The sequence below is a fragment of the Phoxinus phoxinus genome, assembly GCF_949152265.1.
Source record: "Phoxinus phoxinus genome assembly, chromosome: 18".
NCBI classification, from domain to species: domain Eukaryota; kingdom Metazoa; phylum Chordata; class Actinopteri; order Cypriniformes; family Leuciscidae; genus Phoxinus; species Phoxinus phoxinus.
In genome coordinates this window covers 18,285,220-18,310,366 of record NC_136893.1, presented here as the reverse complement: position 1 = coordinate 18,310,366, position 25,147 = coordinate 18,285,220, and the positions used below count along the sequence as shown (strand labels likewise).

The 25,147-nt window shown below is 36.8% G+C and overlaps 2 protein-coding genes across 10 annotated transcripts in view; both read right to left on the bottom strand.

Moving 5' to 3' along the window:
- Positions 1-25,147, bottom strand: part of pofut1 (protein O-fucosyltransferase 1) — a 328,122-nt gene that overhangs the window by 186,075 nt on the left and 116,900 nt on the right. The gene's annotated exons all lie outside the window — the stretch shown is intronic.
- The window catches only part of gata5 (GATA binding protein 5), a 130,510-nt gene that overhangs the window by 55,410 nt on the left and 49,953 nt on the right, over positions 1-25,147 (bottom strand). For 4 of the 9 annotated variants that reach the window (XM_079587809.1, XM_079587811.1, XM_079587807.1 and 1 more), the window contains exon 3: positions 24,713-24,830. The exons of the other annotated variants lie outside the window; for them this stretch is intronic. The gene's annotated coding sequence lies outside the window, so the exon portion shown is untranslated. The remainder of the gene's footprint in view (positions 1-24,712; positions 24,831-25,147) is intronic. 9 annotated transcript variants of the gene reach the window in all.

Genomic DNA, 25,147 nt, shown 5'->3' with positions numbered 1-25,147 from the left:
CGTTTTTTGCCTCGTTTTAATGACTTCCTGTTGCGGCTGCTATTGTGAGTGTGCCGAGTCACCCTGTCATGATGGAGAACATTTAAAAAGTTGCCTGATGGCGCTTTTGACAAAACAAAGATGCTGTGTACAATTAGCAAAGCTGAATTCACATACCATAGAAGCTGCATGTTCGGACGCCGAAAATTATCGGCCGAAAATGGCATTTTCGTTTTTTGGCCGAAAGAGAAAAAGGCAGAAAATATAAGAAATTATTCCGCCCCGCCCCTCCGTGTTCAGCAATCAGGTTTCACGAGCGGGTCTTTTCCACTCCGTGTGTGTGTCGGCGCGCTGCGCTTGTAACAAACACCTGTCAGTTAGCTTATGACCCTCCCTACAAACAGACTATTAATTAGCATTTACCCAAAGTAGTAACTGTTGGTTATACGCTCTCTGCTCAAGTATGTTGCATGAACTGAATGAAATATAGCCAATTGATATATTGATGTTTAATATTTGATGTAGGACTATTTTATGTTCCTTTTTTTCTGTGTTGTTTCATTTAATAAGGTGATTCTACACTTAAATATGAATGATTACAAGCTTGGGGGAAATGCAATTAATTGCAATCAATCACAGCAAATTAAAAAGGCTTTATTTTCTTAATGCTAGTTGATTTTAGGATTAAATATACCATTCCTTAGAGATTCAACAATGAACAGCCAGAACATATATAACCTTCATTCATTTGATTGGATGAGTTGGCATGCTGACTTACTACGATCATCCATGTTTGGAAAGGGCTCTGAAATGAAGTGGAACCATTAATATGCTAAATTGGTTAGTGAGGAGAGTGAGGTTAGAGGTCAGGATGATCTCTGTTCTCACACTTATTCATCTGGTGAAGTAGTGGAGAACATGTGATAGAGAGATATATGTGTGCTGACTGCCTGTCCTGTCCCACCACATCATGGGAAAATGTTGTGAGCGGCCCAACAGAGACAGAGAAAGATAGAGGGACACATACAGTATCGCTGACTAAGCTCAGCCCTGAGCTAGGAGGGTTCCACTGGCACACATAAAAGTCAAGGAGATCCCTTTGACAGATCAAGAGAGAGATTTAGAAAAGTCTCACTGTATTGAGCAAAGGGCAAAAGGATAGATCAAACCCCAGCTGCCCCAATGAGTGTGAAACGCAGGTCTCTGGAGCTTTCCAACAGAAAGCGAGAGAGTGAACACTTTCTCTCCTCCAAATATGCAGTAAACGATAAAATGGGAAGTCAGGGCAGAGCAAGAAAAGATATAAAGAGGTGGTAGCAAGGGCAGAGAGATAGAGAGACGGCGAGAACAAATAGGAGGAGGAATAGGTGCTTTCTGATAGATGATTCTCTCCATTTTTATATCCGTTTTTGTAGCGATAAGAAGATGAGTTCTTGTGGACGTGGATGAGGAGTGGTGCTGCGGAGGGAGGGAGGGAGGGGAGAGAGAGAGAGAGAGAGAGAGAGAGAGAGAGAGAGAGAGAGAGAGAGAGAGAGAGAGAGAGAGAGAGAGAGAGCATTACTAATGAGATGGAGGCAGCCTGTCCTTCACATGTGACCATGGGTTTTGTGCCTGCTATTATGTCACGTCTATACGCATGCAATGCACATTATTGTGACATGTCCAACAGTGTCCACATTTCCCTCTTTAACATCTGTGTCAATAAATCACTGAAAGCTGAAGTGTAATATTTCTGTAACACTGTCACCAAATAGAAATGCAAAAATTTACCTTTTTTAACATTTCTGGGTTTGGAATGGGGAAGTGAACTATAGCAGGACAAATATTGAGAGATGGATTACAACAGTCAGAAGAGAGAAATATGTTAGTTTAAAGTCACTACTAGAACTGAACTGTTCTTTTTTTTTAATGCTGGGGCTATTTAACAATGTATAGTGTTTTAATCAATGATAATTTAACATAAAAAAACATTTAATTGAATTAATCATTTTAAATAAATTATTTTACACTGTTCTTAATGTGAGCATTTACTGATTTCACTGGCACAAAACAGATTCAGTCTTCCTCGAAATGAATAAAAACCGTGAAATGCAAACCTGCAATAATTACATTGTTAAATTACACAAATATACTTTGTGTATTTAATCATCTCACTTTATTAACGAATGTATTTGCTGCTGACCTTTGATGATCCACTTCAACTACATCACTTCTTTTTTTTTTTTTTTTGGTGAAGAAAGAGTGTAGCAGTTTCTTCTCCTGTGTCCTCCAGAATAGCAGCACAGCTGAAAGGTTTGTTTGAGCTGCGCCATCTACTGTACAGCCGTGAATTTGCGTTCCTTCACCCTGAGGCTTACTTTTTAGGGAGTAACAATATTGTAACATTACTTTTAAAAGTAACGTTCCCCAATACAGGTTTAAAGAACTCTGTGTTCTTCAATAAAAATACTTTTTTTAAGCATGAATTAATTTTCAGTAGATTAAAGTACGATTATTAATTTAAATACTTTTAAGTCATCCTGTGGCTCCCTTGGAGGTTTGAATCCCTCTAGTGGGCCCCGGGTCCTTGTTTGAGAACCACTGGTTGTATATTGGTTGTTAAGAACATTAATATAAAACAACTCTTTCTTGATTTTGTTTTTCAACAATTTTTTATAATAAAATGGATAGTTCTAGTTTATTTTTGACTAAATTCACTATATATTGTAGATTTCTTTGATTAATTCATACACATAAATATGGACATAACAGAACATAAACATGAACAAACATAAACAGCACATTCTCAACAAAGGAAACGGTGCCTCTTCAAAACACCAATGTGGTGTTTTTACATTTTTAAATTTGGACACTGTATGAATTACATAGTCTAAATTGAGGTTAAAACAATTCAAAAATGCTGTTTAGTAGCCTTTGGTACCAATTTAAAAAAATGTATACTAAAACCCTTGAAATGGTTTTAAACTCGAAAATATTTCAAAGAAGTCAATTTTCTTCTTCTTCTGGCTCCATCCACCCTCTGCATTATTATGTATGCTCTCTCTATCTCTGGGAAGAGGACGGGCCCAGTAGGACTGATCCGGTTATGGAGACGACAGATAGGGAGAGTGGCTGATATGGAGCTGTCTGTCTCCTCCTAATATAGGATTGTGTTTCGGTGTAATCCCTCCCCAATCATCGTCTATAAAACGCCTCCACTACCCTATAGTCCTTCTCCGAGGAAGCGCGCTAATACTGATACTACTACATCTATTCTTTCACATTTTCCACACCTGGGTAATCTTTGAGCGGGGAGTAAATTCAAACGTAACAATCCTTCCTTCTTATAGAGATTTACCATTTTTACAGTCCTCTAGAGTTTTGCGATTTAAACGTGTCCTCTTCTGTGCACTGCTATCATCTAACATTGGCAGTTTTCTTCAGCTCAGGACACTGATCAGAATATTCATAAGCGATCGATCCACTTGGATCTCTTTCTCATTGCACCCTCTAGACTGTAATTCCCTTCCCCCTCTCATATTTCCCACCCTCACTCTTTCTCTTATGGAGCAAAGGTTAACTAATGAAAAAGATAAAAATGAAGAACAAACGGTCCATAAAACACAGTTCAAAAGGGGATTTTGAATGGGAGAAATTGGAAGGGTTTGTAGAGGTACATACAGTGTAACATCATTTTGCTTTTCCTGCTCAGATCTCAAAGTTTTTTGTGTTGCAGTTAAAATCTCATGCAATAAGAATATGTTCTTAATTTGTTTATGGCTGCCCCTGGTTTATAAGCAACAAGCCAATATTTCACACATTTGAAAATCAGCAGCTCACTATAGAAATGAATAGGAACGAAGGAGACGGCTAGGGTCCAAATGTATAAGATCACCTAAATACAAATGACCAATTTTATTATCAGATAACAATCTGATTAAAAAATTAAACCAAAACGTAATGAACTTATGTATAGTCTTGTATAGGGATGCACATTATATCGGCCACCATATCAGTATCTGCCGATATATGTCAATTTTTAATGTTATCGTTATTGACCAGATAAGAAAATTTGGCCGATATATTAAAGTTGATAAATAATGGATTATTTCCTTCAGCTGAGACACTTCAGATACGCACTGTTCTCCATGAAAGTTTTGAATTGCTTGAAATATGATGGGAAATTTTGTAATCACTTCAAAAAAGGAAAATACAGTTAAGTGCTACATGTGCGGTCATAGGCTACATAAAATTATGAGAACATTATAATTGTGTGCTTGGGACATGGCTTTTAATAGTGAGACACTTGTTTTTGTAATCAGGCTCTCAAAAATAATTTCAAATTTGGATTGAAATGTATTGGCCAATATATCAGTTATCAGTTTTCCAATATGAATAATTATCGGTTTGGTATAATGTCTATATGTTTCCCCTTTAATTTCTGTGCACAGTTGCAATAAATCATTAACTTCTATTGTATGGAGAGAGAAAATACATTTTTCAAAATATCTTCTTTCTTGTTCCACGGAAGAAAGCAAGTCATACAAGTTTGGATACATACAACGACATGAGGCTGGCATGAGGCTTGAGTATTCAAAGACATCCGTTCTAATGTGAATTCAAATGCCTTTGGATACAAGGAGATTCTCAAATAAATAATATATGTCTATAACATCTGTTCACAGTGAAACACTGAGTAAGATATTTCTAAATACGCCTTCATAAAATAAATGATCCCCCTCTAAAGTCTTCCCTGGAATACCAGAGTCTGTAGAGGTATCATTGCTATTTCACACAGGAATAAAAGTCAATCAAAGACAGACCAATGAGCATGAAATATGAAAAGGAGACATTCCTGTTTTAAACAGTGGAATCACATAAACACTTTAAATGCACCACTAGCCCAGACTCTCTCCTCCTACTACACACACACACACTCATTGACCATGCTCCACCGAAACCCTCCCATCTCTTAGACACGTCTAATCCTGCGTAATGAATTGCAATCCTTTTCTTTCTTAGTCAAGTAAAAAGGGATTAACTGTAATTAAATGTGTAATATTATAGAGTATAAATGTCTCACACTGAAAGAGGAATGTGTTTAATGGTGTGGAGTAAAAGAATTATACTAAACAGTTGCTCTTGTGAAAACAGAACTGAATCTAATACGTTGTCCAGAGGCCTTTAAAAAAAACAAATGGTGATTTTTATTGATCATATTGGTTCATTAAGAATGAAGTGTGTATTTTATGTGGTACTTTCCCAGAAACACTAGATATGTCACTGTGAGTAAGGTTTAATGTTGCTGGATGTGTTAGGAAACCCTAACTGAAGTGTTCAAACTATAATATTTAATGCATACCTTCAGAATTATCGTCCTCTCTCACTTTTTGTATACTGGCATAATATTTCAAGGTCATTCTCTGTTATGTAAACTGGATAAATTGGAGTGCAGGTTATGGACAGGTGCATTTATACTAATTTATAATGTAACAGGTGGAAAATATTTACATTGTCATTTACGGTATGGGTGAGGAATCTAAAGGCACCGTGGGTCAAATAGCCAAGGGTATTTTTTTTAAATGTCAAATAATGTTCATTGTTCATATTTCCTCTACACCTTTTATGCATTTCAAATGTATTAAGTCTCTAGTCACCCTGATGTCAATTTTTGTCTATGCGAAGTAAATGTAACTGGAATTACATTAGTGCTACTAATGAAATATATGAACAAATTTGTTATACATACGTACATACACACATTTATAAAATAAGATTTATAGGTCTTGAACATAACATTCAAAATGACTCCCATTCTCCATTTTGATGACTTTACTATTAAAATGTGTAAAATAGTAATAATGACGAATTCAATGTTGTGTCAAAGATTTTGATTGGTAGTGTATGAAGAAAAGAGCGTTACATTGACACTTTGGGAATGTATCAGTCAGATGATTAAGAGACAGAAAAAAAAGAAAAAAAGAAAAATAAATAAATAAATAAATAAATAAAAAGAAAGAAAGACAGAAAGGAAAAGTAAAGTGTTCAGAAGCATCAGAAATGTAAGAGTGGTGACCTTGTAACTGAGCTCAGTTTGCAAACACTACAGGAGCAATGGCAGGTTGACCAGAAAGACAGAGTAAAGGAAACGAGGAGTGTGTGTGTGTGTGTGTGTGTGTGTGTGCGTGCGTTCAGGAGGATCAGCATATTGCCGGCAATGAAATGTGACAGGCTCAACTGTTAGAGGCCATGCAGAAAATAGTTGCCATACGGCCGCAACAAGCACAGGGTGACAGAGCTACAGTTACACTTCTGACAGCTCTCAGTTTCTCTGTATGTGTGTGTGTGATGAGAAGGAGAACAGGCAGAGAAGAGTGTGCATGTGTGCACTAAATGCAGTTAAAATGAAGATTAATATGGGTGTTTCTTTGCCACTTTCGAACCTGTAGACTTTTACACTTTCGTTAGTTTATTTTATTTTTTTTAAGTTCATTTAATTGTCCCTCAGTGAACATGTAAAATGTAATTACCGGTATGTCTTTATTATTTAGTCTTTTCCATTATTGATCATTTCCACCACAGTGTCATTCCCATCACATCTCACGTGTTTTGTTTTATAGCATTCAGTGGCGGAAATAATACAAATTATATTTAAAAAAAAAATTCCCTTACCAAGGCTATTTTCATATCTAGAACTTTACTGATCCTAATTACATACAATTAATATGATCAATATTTGCATAATTTCTCAAAATTACATTTTAATTGGAAAGCATGCAGAGAAATATTCTACTCACAAGCCCTGAGACAAGTGTTTATATTTGAAGAAACATCCATGACCAGTCTAACGGCAGGAGGAGGAAAGTGGAGAGAAAGAAAGAAAGACTGAGGGCAGAGCGAGAGGATTAGAGGCGTCCAAATACGATTATCTAGATGGCAGTAGCTGCATAATTGCATTTATTGACAACTCTCTTCTTTATGTCCACGTCTTTCCTGCATGCAGCATGGATGAAATTGCTAAATGTGTAGTCAGCTACTTCAGATGAACAAAGTGTAACAAGTGAAGCAGAAAAAAAATCTTGTATCTTCTCCTGCAGGGAAAACAATCACTCTTCCTCACCAGAAGCATTCATTTTTTTCAGCTTTTAGAAAGCATTATAAACATTCCTAAGCTCACATGGAAATAATACACACATTTTCTGTACCGATTGTGTGGAAAAATACATTTAAAAATTAAATGTTCTAAATTAGTTTGCACATATTTATTTACTTCATTCCAAACCCATGTAGGTTTTCCCCCTGGAATATAAAAAGGAGCAATTTCAAAGAATGTTCATGCTGACTTTTTCCATTCACAGACGGTTCGACAGTTCACCTAGTACAAAAGTGCCAGTCTGGTTTTCAGAATGGTAACAGAATAAATCAATAAATCAAAAGAGAAGAGTGATTAGCATCCTGTTTCCCAGATGTGAGTGCAGTGGGCTTGCTTATATTTCCTTTAGTCAGGCCTTATTCTGTGAGAGTGATTACACACTGCTCAGGCTGTAATGTGTTTCGGTGCATTGGCTGATGTTTAATGCATGATGGAGATTACAGGCTGCTCCTCTGCTTTGGGTTGTTAGTTGAACATTATGTTAGGTTAATAACTGTAGTGCTGGGGCAATATGCTCTTCCTCTATCTCTCCAATAACATATTCTGCTTGTTATGCATTTGTGTATGTGTGCGTGCATTTGTTTAACTACATCTGAGCATATAACATTAATAATTTAACACAGGGTTTCCCAAACCAGGGTTGGCGACTCACATGTTCGTCGGTTGATGAAACGTTAATCATTAAGATTCAGAAAGTGCAGTAGCCAATACTATAAACTGACCATCATAATTTAATCAAAATGATAAAACAGAGTTGTGTTGTTACATTCTGATTGGATAAGCCATGTCTAAGCCATACTACCACTATCTTGTACAGCACACAACTAGGTCGACAACATCACAAACTAGTAGTTCATAATTAAATGATCAGGACTGGAGCCTTCTGTTAAATTCATGCTCAGTCAGTCACATTTACAAGGTAACGTAGGGTTTGTTTGCTTTTATTGGAAATGGTGTAAGCAGCATTTCTGCACTAACTGCGAGTCTGGCTAATCGGAAACACATATATTAAAGCATATTAGAGCAAAGTAAATGAACTGTTTAATCTACATCTGCTACAACATAACGAGCTGAGCATACAATCATTTTATCTCATTTGCTAAATGTTCATAAAATGGACTTGATCCTGCCTTGTATATACAGTATTACACGGGTATAGCAATTAACTTTCTATTCTAACTTTTTATTTTTATTTTCTTATTGGTTTTCACAAAATGACTGTTTTCAACATTGCTAGCAAGAAATCATGGTCCCACTTTACAGTATATTAGGTGTCTTTATTATGTACTAACATTTAAATTAATCAGTTGATACAATGCACTTATTATGAACATACATGTTTTTACAATTTCTATCATGACAATTTTAAAGATTTTTAGCATGGTAATGAATTTGACAGTGTTAATGTATTTGGTCTTGGCGGAATAGATCTGCTACTGCTGCTGTAATTATTACTGTTGCTGTAGATTATTGCTGCTGCAGAGCAAGTAACTTGCTACTGCCAATACATATACTGTATGGCGATACGCTGCGTTGAGTATGCAAGACACAGATAGCACAGATCAATTACCCATAGCATATCTATACAGGTGGAGCTGGGGAAGGTTGGGGGTTTTAGTCAAACTCTGAAAGCATGCTGCAAACTGCTATAGTAAATGGTAGCCAGACATTTAAATGCTGAGCAGCAAGCTCATTGGCTGCAGATGCAACATGAACCAATCAACTTGTGCCAAGTAGTTAATGCTGTAAATATCATCAGCTTGCTTTAAGGACCCATCGGCCTGCGCCATCTTAAGTTTCATGACAGAACTAGGCATATTTTAATATATACCTGCATGTAATTAAATAATATCTTACACTGTTGAGCATTCCCTTACCCATTAACCCACCCTTAAACCTACCCATACCACTAAACCTATCCCTAACCTTTCCTGTATCCCACCTCAATAGCAGTAAAAGTGTTTTGCAATACAATATGAAGATAAGTACTTTTTTATGTAAGTATATAGTAATTAAGGACACCTAACATTAGGTGTGACCAAAATGTTTCTAGAGCAGCAAATCATCATATTACAATGATTTCTGAAGAATCTTGTGACTCTGAAGACTGGAGTAGTGATGCTGAAAATTCAGCTGTATCATCACAGGAAGAAATTCAATTTTTTAAATATTCAAATAGAAAACCGTTAAATTGTAATAATATTTCACAATATTACCGTTTCAAATAAATGCAGCCTCGGAGAGCATAAGAGACTTCTTCCATTGTTTTGAATGTTAGTGTATGTTTCTCTGAGGTTTCAAAACGTATTTTGTATTATGAAATGTAGAAAATAACGCTGTTGTATTTAACACAGTACCCGACATATTCACAATAGAAGTCACAAACATACAAAACGGAAAATCTTTGAATCAGAAGTGTAAAACTGTGAAAAGAACCAGCTGGTTAAAGAAGATAAATCATAAAGAAGTAGAGAGAATTTCTGTAAAATCCTGTGAAAAAAACACTTCACCGGGGAAATCTAACCATTCTTTGTTCTGTAGCTCCAGGAAAGAGCCAGAGGCCGAAACACACACACACACACTCTCTCTCTCTCTCTCTCTCTCTCTCTCCAGCGAGTCCCACTTGAGTCATTCCTCTATACGTAACACTGTACACGGTCTCTGACATGCACAGACTACAGTATAAACTCTCCTGATACAGACATCATTGGACATTATAAGCTTGTTCTCATACTTCCATCTTTCTTTAGCTGTCTGTACCCTCAGCCCAATCTCTGAGACACCGTGTGCTTATATCCTCAGACCTACAGGGGCTGTGATCTCCGGGAAGTGTCATAGAGAGCATCATTCTAGCAGTGCTCTTCCGGGCCTCCACAGCAGAGCTCTCGCCACTACCCTGGATCATTAATCATATTGGTATATCCAGACACCTGAGATTAAAGAACAGAAATAAAATGGAAATATATATAAAAAAAATAATGAAATACACATTACATTTGCTCAAAATCAGCAACTCCTGCAGCCCCTTTTTCCGTTTCTCTCTCTCTCTTTTGTGCTATTTTTCCTCTACTCTGTCTGTAGTTTCTATCTTGTGCTGCGTCTCACTAATTTCAGGACCTTGAATAAAATGTTGGTGATAAATCAAAGCTGCCACGGCAAAAACACACACAGATTCATCATAGGATTAGCGCTCCACTTTTATTCATTTTTCTTTTATCACCCCCCTCCTCCTAACTCAATCTCTCTGCTCCTACAGTACAGAAAACACACAGATGAGACACACACATGCTGTACAGTACACACAGACAGACTCTATGCTGATCGCTGCTGTTCAACGGTTCACAATGACAGCGATGAAATCACTGGAGGTCACACAGTCACTGTACTATTAGTTTCCAGCAGAGGATGTGAGTGGATTGGAGCGACAGAGATTTCCCTTTCATGTTCAAAGTGTTGGAATCACTCCACTCCAAAGCTACTTTTACATTTCGGATATTATATGGCAAGACATAAAATAATGTTTGTTTCGTTCATTTCCTAATGAAAAGCAACATGTTTTTTGCCCATTCAGCATGGCTATAAACCTTATGTAGCCCGGCCCCTTTTCAGCGCTGCGCTCGTTGCGTTCTGTTTTCCAGTTTGTATTTCCACAGCATGAAGGTAAGATCTTACGGATTTATGAATGAAGCGCTCGTTTTAAAATCTTCCCGGTCTGGGTCCACTGACATTTGCTATGACATCTGCTTCAAACATTACAATGGTCATGATAACTTTCCTTAACTTTACAATAAGTAAATCCACTTGACCAGCTAATTATTCTTTGACAGCGATGACATAGAAATATAGAGAGCTACTGCAAAAACTGAAGTTTTATAATTTTTTTAGAAATATTTTTATTTCAATTATAAATTCAATAAATCAAAGGAATATAATATATACACACGGATCCTTAATATATTACTATTGCAATAATACCAGTATATACATTATTATTAATCAAATGAAGGCAGCAAGTACAAATGTCCACTAACTATAGGGTTTTTTAACTTTAGGGTTAGCTGCACGAAATTATGCATAATTTATAGTTATTACTACAGTATAACTACATGTAACGTGTAACAAGAACACTGTAGAATAAAGTGTTACCCAAGTTCTTTTTCAAATTAAGACATAGGGCCCTATTTTAACAATCTGACGCGCAAGTATCAAATGCAAAACACAAATAACTTTGTGGCCGGATCTCGTTGCTATTATATGATAAATTACTCTTGCGCCCGACGCAAATCTGAAATGGGTTGGTCTGAAGTAGCTACATTACTCATAGGTGTGTGGCTTGGGGCGTAACGTGCAATAAACCAATCAGAGCGTCTTCTCACATTCCCTTTCACAGCAGGCGCGCTTGTTCCATTCCCTAATTTGTCGACGTGCGTCTGTGGAGGGAAAAGTCCGATGTGCGTCGGGTGCAAAATAGGAATGATACATGCGTCGGCGTACAAAGTCATTTGCGCTGGGTGCAAGATAGGGCCCCAAAAGTGATTATGTCTAAGTTTTTACATTGTAAGAATTTTCACCAGTTTGACAAGTCACAATCAAGCCAATTTGTGCAGCTGTTATAAAGATGATAGGCAGGCATTATCAAATTGACAGTGTGATCCGTTAATCACTTTTTAATCACTGGGCCATTAAAATATTTTATTGATATAATATAGGCCACTGCGGTTTACTGCCCTTTTTTATAATGTATGTGTGAGAAACAGACTGAGAATACTACACCAGACAGAAGGATATGAAGTGCTCTGTGTGAACACACTGCAGCCTTTTTATTTGTTTCATCACATGCACGCACACACCACACACTAAAGACTTTTCTTGCTTCTCCACATTTCTTTTATCCTACAGTATTTCCATTTACCATATCACACTATAATACTCCCTGAACATCCCGTTCCTCTTTCTTTTGACATTCATCTTCACTATATTTGCAGATAAGATCTTAAAAAGGTGATTAACTGCAAGACTGATGTTCACCTCCCTCATCTACCACATTCAACCACCCAGATCATTGTAGCATACCCACCACTACCCAACCACACAGCACTATGCTAAAAACACCCAGAAGCCCTTTGCTACCTCATACTGTAGCAACACCATACAACTCTGATGGAGAGTTACATAAATGAGCACTGTGGCACTTTCTTTATAAAACGTTAAGGTCTAGTCTAATCTACTCTTTCAGGCAGAAAGAGTCCACAAGAAATGTAAGGGAGACGATAAATGTGAGAGGAAGACAACAGCTCCTTGTCAAAACCAGCAGTAAGAGAGAATTGCTGCATGCGTTGAGTTACCAGAGGGAACAGAAGTCTGCTGAAACCTTCGGGAAAGGAGAAGCCCTGGCTGTCACACTGAATTATGGTCTGATCAAAACAAATAGACCCAAAATCCCCAAACACACACACAAACTCTCACGCATGTGCACCAAAAATATAAATAAAAAAATGGCAGGTACATCTTCTTTCACAGTAAATATGGTGTGTACAAGAGTTCTGGTGCTGGAGCCGAAGCCCGGTCTGGTAGCTTTTTCCACCATAGAAAAGTCAGATGATTGGCCATGGGAGTGGGAAAATGACCATATCAAGGAAAGTAAAAACAATAACAAATCAGTCTGGCATAACTGAAGCAAAACAAAACTATATTGTTCCCACTAAATGACCAACAAAGCTGGCTATGTCCTGTCTGTGTATAAAAAAAGAATTTACTTATTAATATAATGTGTCAAATGATTGTGATGTTTTTTATTCATTATATATTCATTATTCATAAACATTTGACTATTGTATTAACAGCTTGTTAAAGACGATAAAACAAATCCCTTTGAATGTTAAAGGGCACTAGGGCTGTAACGATTAATCGCGATTAATCGAGATTAATCGAAATCCAAAATAAAAGTTTGTGTTTACATAATATATGTGTGTGTATTGTGTATAATTATTTTGTATATATATATATATATATACACACACATGCATGTATATATTTGAGAAATATTTGCATTTATATACTGCATATATATTTTTATATGATTTATATTATATATAAATAGAACTATTTTATATATAAATAACACATTTTTATTAAATATATACATGCATGTGTGTGTATTTATATATACAAAATAATTATACACAATACACACACATTTATTATGTAAACACAAACTTTTATTTTGGATTTCGATTAATCGCGATTAATCGTTACAGCCCTAAAGGGCACCTATTATGGAATTTAGAAATTTACCTTTCATGTAGTGTGTAACATAGATCTAAGTGAACAAAAACATCCTGCAAAGTTTGAAATATGAAAGTGCACCGTATATAAAGTTATTGTCTTTCAAAAGTAAGAGTCGACTCGGAGTCATTTTTATGAATCGTTAGAAGACCGAAGCTTTTTCTCTGACTAGATGACGTCAACTTGTCAAGTTATTTGAATAGGATACGCCCACTTATTGCGCTCCAAGGCCAGCAGGGAAAACATCATGGCGACGAGACGCTGTGTTCTGAAGTGCGACTCAAAAGCCAACTTATTTCATCTGCCCAAGGAGGAGCATTTGAAGACTAAGTGGCTACAATTCATATAACTATACCACAGAAGTATAGTCCGAGCCTTGTGCTTTGTTCGCGCCATTTTGAAGACGATTGCTTTTTAAATGCAATCAAACTTGGATTCGCGAGCCGGCTGATATTGAAGGAAGGTTCAGTTCCAAGTGTATTTGCATCAGCTTCCTCGTATCACAACCTGTAAATGTTATTAATAATTGTTGCTTTTATGTTTTATGTAGCATGCTTAATAATTATTTTGTTTGTTGTGTAAGCACCGTTTAGCTTCTAGGTCTTCAATGGCAATTGTATTGAGATATGTGAAGTGTTTGTCGTTGTTTTCGGAGTTGTCTTAAAGAATAGAATATAATACCTCGTAGTAACGTAACTGCATTTTTTTTTTTGTAAAAACGTTATGTTTATGCATCGGGCTAATGCAAACAAAGACTGATTGTGCTTTTACAATATGAACTCTGGGCTATGCTCGCTAACATAACATTAAATTCTTTATCTTATTTTTAGTTTTTTACTACAAACTACAAAGCAGTGGACTATAATCATTATTATAACACGATTTAATTGATAAAAGCATCATTGTACTCCGTGTTAAACAATAAGTATTATCTCTGTAAACACTGCTGGGTCATCTGACCAATCGCAGATTAGCGTCGCGCAAAGGAGGGGTTTGGAAAAATGAGTCGTTGAACGAATCATTTGGGAGTCGGTGTGCAAATCAGGTAAAAATAAATGCATATTATACGAAAACAAAAGTGTTTTTTGACATTGCATGCACATAAAACTGTTGTTGGGGACTCCCTAAACAACATTAGGAACATTTTAAATGTCATAATAGGTGCCCTTTAAAGGGGATCATACTATGCAAAATTCACTTTTTTAGGTAGAAAAAAAAAAACGATTTTTTAAATATATTTCCCATAAATCAAAAGCAGTCCCTTCAAACAAGCCGATTCAGATTCCCCCCTATTGAAGTCATCGTAGGGAGAAGCCCCGCCCACAGTCAGTGACGATCTGGCCCTATTAGCATAGACACAGTCCGCCATTTCAGTATCCTCGCTGTAGCAGCTGGAGTTGTACAATGCCTGTGCCAAAGAGGCATTACAAGTAGTGGTGCACGATATATCGGCCGCCGATATAATATCGGCCGATATGGTCATTGTTTTACACATCGGTATCGTTCCGATGTCAAAATAGGGCCGATGTGAACAGGCCGATTATCATTCCTGTGTATTTGACGTGCGTGTGGGGGCGGGGATGTTTGTCTTTGCACGAGCGCATTTCAGCGCTGTGAACAGCGCTCGTGTGTAGGGGCGCGCGCTTTACAGAGGGTGCAACCTTTATCACGTCTCGCGTCAGAGCGAGAGGAATAACTGATACTGTGGGAACAGTTTTATGTGTAGTGGTGCGTACTTTATAGTGGGCACCCGGCACACGATCAACATTTGTTATATCTCCCCTGCTGGACGGGGCGAGTTTTGAACCCGTGTTTATGTGAAGGGGCGCGCACTTCATTGTGGGCGTGCGAACTAGTCATTACACCATGTCCTAACTACACGCGACGTCGCAACACGTGATAAAAGGTATCTTTTCCATGTTAATCAGAGTTTATGTCCTAACCAGCCGCGATGGCGACATGCGACGATTCTATTTTAGAAACTGTTTCTATTTTTCTGCGACGTCGCGCTGGAATAACAAACACAATGTGTGGCAATGATAATCTCAGGCACTGTTTATGTGCTTTATTTAATGTTAAAAGCGTGTAATGTGACTTTTAATATAATTTAGTGCTCCCAGCTTTGTAGCTGTAAAAGCAACAATGGATAACTCACCTCAGATCTTGAAATTAAACAAATGGAAAAAGAACGTTCAAACTGAAGAAACAAATGTATTATTTGACAAAGATTGTTTAAGTAACTCAGTAGCCTATGTATTTGAATACTGTTTAAATGGTGTAATATTTGTGAATTTGATTATGTAGCTACTTGTCCATTTTCTTGCGATTGCCGTCAAGATTACTCTCTGGCACTTGACGCGAGAGCCCGTCCACACGCTGTTCTGATTGGCTCTGGGTTTTGATTGAATTGTACGCATCTCAAAGTCGCGTCACGGCTAGAGTGGACAGACTAATTATTTGTCACTGGATCTTATCTTATCGCATCTGGTACACACAGGTAAAGGTGCCCAATATCAGTCATTGCTGAAAATAAATTACAAAAGTAAAAAAAAAAAGTTTTGGAAAATAGTTCTTTATTTGATTATCATAAAAATGTGTTTTCTATACAGAGATATCGACATCGGTAAATATCGGTATCGGCCATAAAAGCAATATTAATATCGGTTATCGGTATCGGCCACAATATTCACATCGGTGCATCACTAATTACAAGTGTTGCTTTATGGGATGTCTCCATAAACTTCCACCATCTGAGTCACTGAGGACATTGTGGTTACATTTTTATTTTCGCAAGATATGTACTGAAGAAAAGTCGTATATGCTAGCGCTAATATTTTGCGCCGAACTGCTTCACAAACGAGGAGCTTTTCAATGCTGGATTTTCAAAAAGGCTGATTCTGAAAGATGGGTCAATACGAACGCTTTGAGTGCAAACTTCAGATCTAGACAAAGTATCACACATCATATGTTGCGAGTCCTTCCAAATTGCCTTTCTGAAAGAGCTTGTTGGCACTCTGTACGGCTAATGTTGCTAAAGCTACCATTGTCTCCGCCTGTTTTCACAGATGCTGCCCTCACGTGCTATCAAAAGGATCGTAAATACGAGTTTCCTAGTTAAAAATTGCACATGAATACCAAATTGAAGTCGCCCACTTGAATGCAACGAGCTCATAATCACAACTTGTGGAAATTCTGAAATTTCTAATAGCACATTAAGGCACCAGGAGCTATGTCATTATTTTTATCTCGCCATGCACATCGTTTGCGTAATTCATAAACACCCATTTATTATGCACAGTACAGTCAGCTGACAGATGACTGAATATATAAAGCTGAACACCACTACTGACAGTTTCTGACATGTTCAGAGCGCAAGTTCCTGTTCCATGTTCCTGTTTTGTTGTTTTCCAGAATGCCAGAGCATGAGCTCTTGAAGCTCCGGGAGCACCAGCTCATTTGCTTTTAAAGGGACACATACACAAAAAACGGCGTGTTTTTTGCTAACCCCCAAAAAGGCAATTTTAACATGCTGCTATAAAAAGTATTTTGAGTATTTTGAGCTAAAACTTCACATACACACTCTAGGGACATCAGAGACTTATTTCACATCTGCAAACATGCATAAAATATGTAAACTTGTGGGCAAACAACATGATGAGGCATGTTTATTTGTGTTTATCATTGTTCATGTTCTGAGTAATAAAAATGCAACCAACTGTGCAAAATAAGTAAGTTTATTAAACAAATCTTTGTTGTTGATGTCAAAGGCCAAGCATGTAATCAATCTATCATATGGAAGCATGTCATGTTAATAATTTTGCATATTGTTGAGCTTATGCAGTATACAATTCATGGATTTAATTTTTTTTGTAACATTTGTTTACTTTTGTACAGTTTTGGATGTGTTAGATAGCCATTTTATGTCCTACTGTATGAGATATCTTGATTTAAGAACTACTGATGTAGAGTGGATATGGACTCAGAGAGGAGTAAATGGAGGCCTGGTAGCTTATGATTTGGTGGGATGAATCGAGGTGAACTGGACGTACAAGGGTGTTTTGGGTGATACATGCATGTGCTGCCCCAGAGAAACCAGAGAGCCCCAGTTGACTGAGCCTGAGAGATGCAGTCCGCTGCATTACAGCAGCTGTTTCCCTCACACACACACACACACACACACACACACTGCTGTTACTGTCATTTACTGCACTTTGATTTATACACTCACAAACTGTCACATCTGAGACAAACACGACAAAATATCAGATGAGACATTTTCCACCACAAACAGTTTACAGTACCTCAGGATTCCTGTTGTGTACTTTGAATGGACATTCATAGAAAAATCTATTTTTTTGCTCTGTTACAGAAGGCAGGACTATATTTAGCTGTCTTTATTGATTCAGGTCTGACACATTACACTGTGCTATTCTCCATATCTCAAATACACTGCAAGTCCACTGCAGTCCAGACACTACTTACAAAAAAAAAAGAGAGAAAGAGAAAGAGAAAAATGGTTACAAAACAGCATAGCGTTATTGATTCGATTTGCAATCGGAAAGAGATTGCGGTAAGAGAGATGTATTTTTTCCTTTCTGTCTCTCCTTCACTATTTCACATGGTTATCGCCTCCCTCCATGTGTCAGGGTGACATTTTTGCCCACTGAAAAGCTTTGAGCTGCGCTAGTGTAGCTGAGATTTATAGAGCTGATCAGAAAGCAGTTTGCGACAGGAATTTGTGAATCTATGGCTGTTTGGGCCGTCCATCACACCACGGCAATTTACTGCTTGATCAACAAAGGAATGGTAAATATTATCACAGGAGCAAACATAGCATACGTTCTTGAAACTGACATTTTTACAGCCGATCAGTGCGGTCCTCCGCACAGCTGATATTAAGCTATATTAGGGCTTTCACACTTGGGTCCTGGGTTATCTTGCTTCATGTTTCACACTGGTCATACTTTATCCTGAGCTAGTGATTTATCTTGGGCAGTCAGGTTTCAAGATTTCACATGGCACATTTGAAAACCAATCCTGTAACAGTTTCCGTTTGACATTTTCTCAGATAGATGTTTGCTTTTTAGTAACATACATTACTGTTCCAAAGTTTGGGGTCAGTACGTTTAAAAAAAAAAAGAATTAATACTTTCATTCAGCAAGGATCCAATCAATTAAAGTGGAAGTAAATACATTCATAATGATAGAAAAGATTTCTTATGCTGTTTCTATTAATCAAAGAATCATGAAATAAATGTATTAAAGTTTCCACGAATAGATTAAGAACTGTTTTTAGCATTAATTAAAACCAGTTTAAAACAGTTATGCTGTTTGTTGAGCAGCAAATCAGCATATTAAAATGATTTCTGAAAGATAATGTGACACTGAAGACTGGAGTACTGATGCTGAATTTAATTCCGCATTACATGACAAAAATAAATTACGATTTGTAATAAAATTTCACAATATTAATTTAATGTATCTTTAATCAAATAAATTCAGACTTGGTGAGCATAAGATACGTTAGTGTACAATAGTGTACAGTAAGATTATGAAGGATATTTGTATGTGGATGATTTTATCTATCATATATTATTTTTATAAAGTAAAAAGTTAAGTTTAAGTAAAAAATATTGAACCAAAGATTGTTTACGGAAATCGCTAGTTCATTCCTAAAAGATTATGTATTGTATAAAGCTTGTTTGAGTTAATAACAACAAAAACATTCTTCATTGTGTTTCTTGCTGTCAAATGTAGCACAGCAACAGCCGATGTGAGACCGCAAGCAACACGCATTAAAAGTCACTTGAAACATACAAAAGAGAACAAACATTTTGGTCTCTAAGAAAATTACACAAACACTGTTGAAATGTTGCTTTATCAAGGGTTAACTGGATACTTCACTCAAAAATTTAAATGCTTTCATTTGTTCCTCACTCAACCTGTATGACTTGGTTTATTCTGCTGAACACAAAATAAGATATTGTCTCCTGTTTATTTTGTCCATACAATAAAGCCAAATCAACACTGAACCCCAATGACTCTCCTTGTATGGACAAAAAAACACAGAAGATATCTTCTTTTGTGTTCAGCAGAAGAAATATATACAAACATGTTTGGAACGACATGAGGGCAAAATGCCTTTAGGAATAACCCTACAGCTAAAATCATGTTCAATCAGCCTGCTTTTCTGAGATACTCTAATTCTCTTACAGTCAGTCAGTCAGTCAGTCAGTCACAAACACCAACACACACACTGATCCAGCATCAGCCCATATCACAGCAGTCTTGTGTGCTGCTGTTCTCAGTGGTAATTCCTTGCTCGACTGTGTCCTCCGGTTCTGGATCATGCCCAGTTTGGAAAGGCACCTGCCCAAACCTCACTAAAGGGTGGTGAGACTCACAGAGCAGCCGGAGGCCATTTAACCTCTACTGTACCCAAACACTCCTACTTGACACACCAGCTGTTTCCCCAGGATCACATGCTCTGACAGGAGTCTGGTGGATTCTTTAATTAAAGTTTTACTAAAAGAAAAATACCCACCCCTTGCCTGCTGCACAAAGTACAGCATATTCTCTTACTGGACCTGTTTCTGTCATGTGAAATCAGTCATCATAGACCGCACTAAAATCAAATGACCTGTGTTTCTGATTGAAACAGGACGTTTGGCAGGGATTTTGCCTTATGTTATTTAGTTATTTATTAAGACAATAGGTTTTTAGTAACAGCCATCACTGTAAAAAATAAAACATAGATTTTATTTATATTTAATTAATAAAAATGAGGCAACAGATTACAAGAAATATTATTAATTAAATTTAACAAATTAGAATTGAGTAATAATTAATCAAATTAATTCATTAAATGTTAACCATTTAAAATGAGTAAAATTTACAAAATATATGTTCTTGCCAACATTGAAGACACCTGATGTTAACAAGCAGAATCACTGAAGGAGAAAACCATAATTAAAGTCACCATTATGGAGATCGGTGTGTGTTTTAGTTGGGCTCTTCACCCTTAAATAATTAACTTTAAGTTTTGTTTGACTGCTGTACATGAGTTACAACAGCCAGATGAACAAACGGTGATCTGATGGTGTTGGTCGTGTTTTAACATAATCATTATTTCACAATCATTTGACCTGAATCACTGAACTCAAATGGAGTCCAGTTTATGAGTTAAGTTAACTTTATTAACTATAGAAGTACTGTCCTTGTACACTATAATATTTTTAACTTTTACAATGTAATCCAAATAATTTCTAAACAGTTTCTCTTGTACAAAAAAATAAAAAACAGACATCATGAATCAGCCTGTGAATCTCAACAATGGTGACATTTATAAAGCATGTTGCAGTGCATTCTGGGTTGCACCAATCACAACTCATTCATGGCTCCCATCATGTATTGCTGCATGAATAAATAATGAGCTTATGATCAGAGGTTGTCACCATTGCTGAGATTCATACGCTAAATCTTGATGTCTGTGCGCCAAAAAAAAAAAAAATATATATATTTTTTATTATTATTGATTTGATCATTTGGATTTCATTGAAAAGGCTAATAATATTATTCAGCTAGAATTAATAAAATAAATTTAACTCATAAATTGGACTCTACATGAGATCAGTGATTCAAGTCAAATAATTGTGAAATTATGAAACAACCAACACCATCAGATCAACGTTTCTATTTGTTCATCTGGCTGATATAACTCATGTACAGCAGCCAAACAAAACTTAAAGTTATTAATTTAAGGGTGAAGAGCCCAACTAAAACACACACCGATCTCCATAATGGTGACTTTAATTATGGTTTTCTCCTTCAGTGATTCTGCTTGTTAACATCAGGTGTCTTCAATGTTGGCAATAACATATATTTTGTAAATTTTACTCATTTTAAATGGTTAACATTTAAGGAATTAATTTGATTAATTATTACTCAATTCTAATTTGTTAAATTTAATTAATAATATTGCTTGTAATCTGTTGCCTCATTTTTATTAATTAAATATAAATAAAATCTATGTTTTATTTTTTACAGTGCATGATTTACTACATGCTAGTCATTGACATTTTGGGGGAGGAGCATCCTCATCCAATAGAGCTTTTGATTGGGCAAAAATCTGTGTAGTGTAGCATGAGTTATATTTTTCTAGTGAAAATGTCGATCCTTCTTTGTAAAATAAACATTGATTCAAAAAAGGAAAAAGGAAAAGCACATACAGAATATCTTGTGCTACAAATATCTGCTTTGAATCATTTGATAAATCTGGTATACGAAGATCTTTTTCTTTGCTTGGTTTTGGATCCGGAGATGCTACACTCTTTCACTATATTTTTTAATAGCGCCCCCTATCATATAACAGTGAAAACTTGGAATGACGATGAAGCGTCGAGTCTCGAACTGTTTTCAACATTGATAAGAAATGTTTCTTGAGCACCAAAATTATTCAAAATGAATAGCATTTCAAACTATTGCTGTTTATCCTGTATATTTGATCAAATAAATGCAGTCTTGGTGAACTCTTTTAAAAAACATTTTTAAAACGTACGGACCCCAAACTTTTGATCAGTTATGTATAAAAGAATAAATGCATGTGAAATGTTCACATCTCATTTCATTAAATGCTGTTCGAAACAGCATTTGAGGGGGATTAAAATAAACGTAGGACGTGAAGCAACACACTGTACATTTGTAAACCCAGGGCTAATGATCTTATTTGCATATTTATGAGGTCAATAACATTGATTAGACAAATGCAGCTTGTGACGTGCACGTGACCCATTTCAATACCTGCTTGTCTATCTGTGAAAACGATGCAACGCAAATCCACTCCAGCTGTTTTAAGTCACCTGAAACTTGTCATTGTTCAACTTCATTTAATTATTTAATTTCGGAAAAGCCCGCACAGACTGGAAACTGACACACAGAGTTTACTTCAGATCTTTTTGGCACCGACCAGTAATGAAAGTGACAACTTGTGTATGAAATCTCTGCCGCAGAAACACACAAACCCTCTCTCTCAGATTAGCCCAGAGGTGTGTGTGTGTGTGTGTTTGAGAAAGAGTGAATGTGTGTATCCGCACTGTAATGCAGAGAGAGCATTCATCTCTTAGACCATTACACACAGTCACTAAAGCGACATTCCCCTGGGAAAGTTAACTGCACCCAGTGCAGAAACACGAGCCGTACTACACACACACACTCTAGCATGTTGAAAAACACTTTGTGTATGCTTCAGTCGCTGTAGTTTGTTTCTCTCGCTCCGAGAGGCAGCAGCTCGAAAGCTTTTAGCATATCTCACCTTCACACTCTCCTTCAGTTCAGAGTCACCTGTTTAGAAGACATGCGTACACACGTGCAATCACGCATACACAAGAGTCAACTGGAGCCATATTCACATGCAACAAGATAAAATACAAGCATGTCACAGAGTCAGAGAGAGAAAATAAGGGACATTCCAGTCACCACATGTATAGCTCGAGATGCAAGTAATCCATTGGTGGTCATAGTCAGGGTATTCCTGAAGTACATACTGTATGTGCTTGACTGAATCAAGTGCTAAAATGCATTGTGAACAAAGCGTGTTCTACTTTATTTGTTAAAAACATTACTGACCAACTGTAGCTTGACTGGTATCTGAATAATTCGCTTGGTTGGGTCCTTACCATAGACTGTAAAAAAAATAGGTCCTTACATGCGCTTCGTGAGGCACACACGCACACTAGCACACACACGCAAGGTCTCTCGCTCCCCTTTCTCTGCTGTGCGCGCGCTACACATGCGCACTCTTGCTTGCTTGATCTAGAATTCGGGAGATTTTTTAACTAATTTGCGGGCAATTCTGAAATTATCGTACATTATGGGATTTTTTTCATTATTGATCGTACATCGTACAGAGGTCAAAATTATCGTACAAATACGATAATTATCGTACGTCTGGCAACACTGTTGCAATTTCTAATTTGCCTAATTTCTACCTTATGCCACAGACAAGTTCTCTCAAATAGTAGCATTTGAATGTTAACTGCACTGCAGTGCTTTTCAATAATCTCTTTTCCACAGAGCACAGGGAACAAATACTGAGAACCGTGAAGCAAAACTTATATGAACTTTATTATTATGGAAATGCACGGTGTGAAAAATGCCATGCACAGAAAGTATACACATTTCTGAGCTGCTGATTTGGTTACTCATTTAGCCCAGCCTTTTATTCAATCCAACTAACAGGACACTAATTACATAGACAGTCACCCCAGAGCAAACCAGGATTGAAAGCCTCGCTCAAGGGCACAACCGCGACAACAATCCTTTGGTAACTCTCCAATTCATGAGTCACTCACTTGGGATCGAACTTACGATATTTGCATTTCCAGCCCAGAGCTTTAACCACTAGTCTATCACTATCTAAGACACTGAGCTTAAGTGCTCACTGCTCACAGAAGAATAGAATCAAGGAAATAAACTTGTGTACACCTTTAATGACACTTGGTGTTGTAATTTAAGACTGGTGACTACAGCGGCCGGGAACAGAGGCATGCTGTGTAATAACAAGAGTAAGAATAGATACTGGCATTGATACCCCTCCATCTCTCTTTCTCTGTCACTCTTTCTCTCAGTTAGTGCGTGTACGATATTATTAGATGTTACTCTAGGTCTGAGTCATGCTACAGACAGAACGAGCGAACGATAAAGAGATGTATAGAAAAAAATATGTAAAAACAAAAACATTCTAATAAATTGTAGAATGAAGACAGAAAAAGCCAGCTGATAAAAGATTATCATAAATAATCATTATGATGAAATTAGCTGCCTTCTCTTAATAGACAGAAAGACAAAAAACTATTGAATGTAAGATAGAAAGAACGAACGAACGGGCAAAAGATACGAATGAACAATCAACAGATAGAGTCAGGCTGATAGGAACACTGATGAATAAAAGGATAGATACAATGACAGTGATAGATAAAGCATTAGAGCAACAGACGATAGACAGATAGGCCGACTTAGAAAGAAAGAAAGAAAGAAAGAAAGAAAGAAAGAAAGAAAGAAAGAAAGAAAGAAAGAAAGAAAGAAAGAAAGAAAGAAAGAAAGAAAGAAAGAAAGAAAACTAAATAGAATGACAGAACGACTAATGACATTGGAAACACTAAGGCAGCAGGTTTTCACTAACTCTTTCATAACACACTCAAATACCTTCACACACACCAAGACATGCAGATAGTAGCTCACCCACTGTCTGTTTCCCCAAGAGCACTTGTGTGGAGATTGCCTTTTTAAGGTGGAAATCAATAATTTTATTTTCTTTACCTGCTCCTGCTGCCCCCCTCAGTTGTGAGAGAATCCCTCCATTTTACTGTCTCCATTCATCTTCCCCATTCTCTTTCACCATTTCTCTCTTAGTTATCAGTCATCTCTTCTCATAACACTGTAGAAACAATTAAATTCAAGTTTAAACTATGTATAATGTTTTTTTTTACAGTACAAATTGTTCCAAAGTATAGGGCCCAATGGTTAATTCCCTAAAATCCCATTTTTACACATTCATTCACACAGCAGCAGAATGCGGTTGTCATGCTGCGTTCACACCAAACGCGAATAGAGCATCAAATTTGCGTCTATCGCATCTAGTTTGACGCCTAAACATTTTGAATGCATTTTGAATGCATAAAAAACAAGAGTTTGAAGCTAAATTGACACGCGTCCGCGCTCATGTAACCCGCCTGGAACAGCCTTACCTCGGCT